The 5,766-nt window shown below is 38.3% G+C and overlaps 1 non-coding gene across 1 annotated transcript; it reads left to right on the forward strand.

The window, feature by feature from the left end:
• The first annotated feature begins 368 nt into the window (after window positions 1–368).
• On the forward strand, window positions 369–440 carry TRNAK-UUU (transfer RNA lysine (anticodon UUU)). The gene has a single exon. It is a non-coding gene; the product is annotated as a tRNA-Lys (tRNA).
• The last annotated feature ends 5,326 nt before the right edge of the window (window positions 441–5,766 follow it).

Here is a 5,766-nt window from a genome sequence, read left to right on the forward strand (position 1 = left end):
ATTTAACAGATAAAATTAGAGAGACTGTCAGAGCACATGATTAGTGCTCTGATACCATATAAGAAAATGGTATGTAAGATGATGGTAAGAAAAAAGAAGAGGTCTTGTGTTTATTTACATAACTCCATGTATAGGAAATATATACTAGTGTAGGAGACTTCCTCTTTCCAAATTACAAGCTAATTAGGTTAATCATGAGATTCTATCATTATTAAATTAATTGCGTATAATTGTGTACAATATCGTACAATAATTGCATAACTATATTTTCTAGTTCATTTAACATATTTCCTTGTACATTTCATTATAACTAAGGTAAGAGGTTAACCTCAATCTTGAATTCTTTCTTTTAATAATTTTTTAACAAAGCCTTCTTAGCTCAGTGGTAGAGCGCGTGGCTTTTAACCACGTGGTCGTGGGTTCGATCCCCACAGACGGCGATTTTTATTTTTTTTTGCATGGGTTAACCTCAATCTCGAATTCTTTCGTTTTCGTTTAACAAATTTTTGACAAAACTTTCTTAGCTCAGTGGTAGAGCACGTGCCTCATTTTTTTCAAGTAAATTTTCATTTTTCAGCTACCAAAGTTTCCTCTATGTGTTTCTTTATTGTTTTGGGTATCAGGAAACTATGCAAAGTAGTTTTTATGAAGAAAAATGTATGGTGCACAATTTATTTTTACGTGAATCCTGCGTGATAGTATGAATTTAGATATATGATAGCTTCCTTGATGATTTTGTTGAAGCAAAGATCTATTTATGATATAAACTATTAAGTATGATTTTACACATATATAACATGATTTTTTTAATACAAGTTTATATTGCATTTATAGGTCAATGATAATCCTTGGATATATTATTAAATTTAGGATTAAATATGTTTTTCGTCTGATATTATAATACGAAATTGGTTTTCATCCATAGTCTAAACTTTAGACATTCAGGTGCTTGCCGTATGAAAATTATTGAAATATGTTATTTTGTATGTGAAATTTATTCAATTTGAGGTTTAACATGAATCTATTAGTAGTAGTTACACTGAACATCAACCTATACTGAAAACAACAACGAATTTTAGAAAAAAACTATCTTTAAAAAAATAACAATTATTTCACATACAGAAAAACTCATTTCAATAATATACATATTACAATAGGAACATTTGCTTCTTACATTAGAATAAAAAGACTCTTTTGGAGGAATAAATGTGTCATGTAAAGGTTTTGTATGTTGTGTCATGTAAAGGTTTTGTATGTTGTTTGTTGTTGTTGTGTTTGTGGTAAAAGGGATTTTAAAAAAAAGTTATTATACTTTTGAAGATTATATTTGGTGAATTGGTTATGTTTGTATGTATTTTGGTATATGATGTCATGTTATACTTTGACTATTGTTAAGGGTAAACTTCTTTAGTTTGTTTGGGATAAAGAATTGTTGGTAAGGAGTTTGGGATAGGTTACGGGGTGAGACCTTATCTTATTTTTTTATTTATTTCTTGTATAAGAGTTTGATCACCCATTAAATAATCCATATTTATTTATTGTTTCTTGCAAATATAAAAAATATTTGAATTGTCTAAAATTTGGAGAAAAACAAAAATCAATTTCGTATTATCACATAATAATAAATTTAACCCTTAAATTTATTATCATAAAGACTTGAAGTGCCATAGAAAATTTATCACTTTTATCTATGTTAGCTATACCTTTTATTATATATTATGATTGCATTTTTTTTCTGTGTATCTATATATCTTACTAAACATCATGTGCCAAAGAATTTTCTAGATAAAGCTTCTTAAAGGACTCGAATCTCCTCATGATTCCAACATAAGCAAATATTTGAGGTTGCTAAACTTATTGAGTTTATTCAGAAGTGCTTATCTTATACTTGATTAAAAGATAAAAATTGCATCATTTGTACTTAAGAAAGGTGTTTAATGTTACTTTTACACTTTTATTTTGGCTGTGAAAAATTTTATTGATAGTTTTTTTTTTGCTTATTCATGAAAATATGAATCATGAATTTTATGTTGCACATTTTTAATTTATATTTATAAGCACTACATATTGCTGTTTCAAATAACTTTTTTACAAGATATCCATATTCTTCACGATGATGTGTCCATAAGAACTACATGCTACTTGTTGGTTCTTACTGTGTTTTTCACACTTTATATACTTTCTTCGGTGGTGACTCATAGAATAATTAAAACATAAAAAAGATATGAATCGTGTTGTTAAATCATTGTGTAACAAAATAACTGACTTGTTATTATATATTAAAAAAACATATTTATTATTGCATTGTAGTAGATACAACAACAATTAAAAATATTTCTCATAAATTATAATATAATTAAAATAATAATTGTGTAAATATATTTTCAAAATTATTATCTTTTGACAAATATAATATATATATTGTACCGGTCGGCACCGAACGACCGAGTGGCTTACGTCGAATAAACCTAATTAAATCTAATTAAATCTACTACGATTGTTTCGCGTGAAGTGGAAAGCAATTACAATGACCATTGACTAAGTCGAAGCACGTCCTCTGGACCACTCCCCTAATTTTCAGGACACCATCAAGCACGACCCAGAAACCACTAAACATGTCTCTGACCATCAACTGTTGGGCCCACAGGACCAAGGCCCAAGTCAACCTACTAAAAGAGACGTCTGAGGAGGAAAAAATGTACGTTTTCAGATTATCAGAGAATTCTCACTTGGAAACATTGTTGACTTGAGCGTCGGAGCGCAATCGCAGGTACCCCCACCGGCCGACCGAAGCACGCGAAGAAGAAGGAGACTTGAAGAACAGGACAATCAAGAGGGAAGTAGACACCTTGTATCGACGTGGATCAACATTACTCAGTCCCCAATATCCATACAGGTACAATTGGCGCCCACCGTGGGACCGAGTAATCACTATTCCCAGACCTAGAGGTACCAACACTCGAGGATGGGTTCAACGACGAACAACAACAATGATACTGCCGCGATGGAACATTGGACGATACTCCAAACCCTCCAGATTCAGATGCAGGAGTTGCTTCAGAAGGGAGTCACTGATCAACTACATCAAGATGAAGAGAAGAAGAGACAAGAAGAGGAACGCCAACGGCATGCGGAAGAGATAGCTCAACTGAAAGAGCAGAACAAAAGATTGATGGAGAGACTCGAGCAATCTGAGCGTGAAGGACATTCGCGTGCGCCTTCTCCACCACCACATCAGTCAGGAACAAAGACAATAGCCCAAACAATAGCCTAAACTATGCCTCCCACATCACTCGTTCAGCACACCCATCAGAGTGTGAAGCAGGTAACCCCAAATAGGGTAGCAAACCCGAGAGGCCATCCGTTCACTGACGATATCATAGCCACCCCTCTCCCTGACAAATGGAGAGGCCTAACGATAAATCTTTACGACGGATCCACAGACCCGGACGAACATCTGAATATATTCAGAACTCAAATGACCCTTTACACGACTGATCGGACGGTGTGGTGTAAAGTCTTCCCCACCTCTCTCAGGGAAGCAGGGAAGGCCCCCTCGGATGGTTTTCTGACCTTCCACCCAATTCCATTACAAGCTTCGACGCTTTAGAATTGAAATTCACTACACAGTATGCCACAAGTAGACCTCATCAGACATCCTCCATGTCCCTCCTTAATGTCAAACAAGAAAGGGGAGAATCTTTAAGAACATTTATGGACAGATTTAGCAAAGTGTGTATGAGCATTCGTAACCTTAATCCAGACATAGCCATGCATCATTTGGTCTCAGCCATACTGCCTGGAAGGTTCACTGAAAGTCTTATTAAACGGCCCCCGTGCAATATGGATGAATTAAGAACAAGAGCGACAAAGTTCATGCAGATAGAAGAACACATTGATTATCATCGAAAAACGCATGTTGAGAACACAGACACGGGCAAAGGGATTCGTCCCCCCATAGTGCCGACCGACCGAGATTGGCATCGCCCCAATAGGGGTCCCCGCTTCCACAACTACACCCCCTTGATTGTACCAAGGGGTAAGGTTCTAGACGAAGCACTACAGATTGAGTTGATTCCGGCACTAAAGCAGTCGCAAACCCCTCCCAATGCCGATACCAGTAAACGTTGCCAGTACCATCGTAACTACGGCCACACGACCGAAGGATGCCAAGCACTGAAAGATAAAATTGAAGAGCTCGTCTAGGCCGGTCATCTCCGCAAGTTCGTGAAAACTACCGTTACTGCATCCAGGTCACCCCAGCGTGATCATGATCCCCGAGAACGTTCGGGACGAAGAGAAGACCGGACCCGCGACAATCACTATCGTTCCAACAGAAGGAAAAGAAGCGAAAGTCCAGTTAGACGAACAAGACCTAAAAGCGAAAGTTCTGAGCGCAGAAGTCGAACTAAGCAGAAAGTTTGCGCGATCATCAATACAATCGCTGGACCGGTATCACTCGGCCAGCCCCCTCAAGAGATTAACTACATTGCAGGTGGTTTTGCAGGTAGAGGATGTTCTAATTCAGCAAGGAAGAAACATTTAAGAGCAGTTCAATCCGTTCATTCGACCTCCACACAACGCCGACCGCACATACCACCAATCACTTTCACCGACGATGATTTCACAGCAATTGATCCATCTCAAGATGACCCCGTGGTAATAACTGTGGAGATAGATAAATTCGCAATCGCAAAAGTCTTAGTAGATCAGGGTAGCTCGGTCGACATCCTTTACTGGGAAACATTTAAGAAGATGAAGATCCCAGAGGCAGAGATACAACCCTACAACGAACAAATAGTTGGTTTCTCAAGAGAAAGAGTAGATACGAGAGGATTTATCGATTTATACACTACATTCGGCGACGACTACCTTAGTAAGACCATCAACATACGATACCTACTCGTCAACGCCAACACATCGTACAATATTTTGCTCGGTCGTCCATCTATCAATAGGCTTAAAGCCGTTGTCTCAACCCCTCATTTAGCTATGAAGTTCCCCTCGGTCAATGGAGATATAGCAACCGTACATGTAGATCAGAAGATAGCACGAGAGTGCTATGTAGCTAGCCTGAAGGTAAAGCCAACCCGAAGGCTTTATACCACGTTGGCCGACCGAACCACAGAGCGAAGAGGTCGGTCACCAGAAAGACGTTCTAAAGGAAGAGAATCTAGAAGACACTTAGTCGCTTTAGTTGATCTGGATCCTCGGCTGGATGATCCCCGGATGGAAGCAGGGGAAGATCTTCAACCATATTCCTTCGTGACAAAGATCGCAAGACACACATGGGGACATCTCTCAAGCCGGACGACCGAGAGGCGATCGGTAAGACGTTAACAAAAAATGCTGACCTTTTTGCTTGGATAGCTGTAGACATGCCAGGGGTAAAATCAGATGTTATCACCCATCGGTTATCTGTTTATAAAGAGGCCAGGCCGATCGCTCAAAAGAAAAGGAAACTAGGTGAAGAACGACGCAAAGCCGCACGGGAGGAAACAGACAAGCTAGTTCAAGCTGGTTTTATTCAGAAGGCCCACTACACAACGTGGTTAGCCAATGTGGTGATGGTAAAAAAGGCGAATGGAAAATGGAGAATGTGTGTAGATTATACAGACCTTAACAAAGCATGTCCAAAGGACTCATATCCCTTACCTACAATCAACTGACTGGTCGACGGTGCGGCCGGTCATCAAATCTTAAGTTTCCTTGATGCTTATTCGGGTTATAACCAAATACAAATGTACCACCGTGATCGAGAGAAGA

The sequence above is a fragment of the Phaseolus vulgaris genome, chromosome 2, assembly GCF_000499845.2.
Source record: "Phaseolus vulgaris cultivar G19833 chromosome 2, P. vulgaris v2.0, whole genome shotgun sequence".
NCBI classification, from domain to species: Eukaryota; Viridiplantae; Streptophyta; class Magnoliopsida; order Fabales; family Fabaceae; genus Phaseolus; species Phaseolus vulgaris.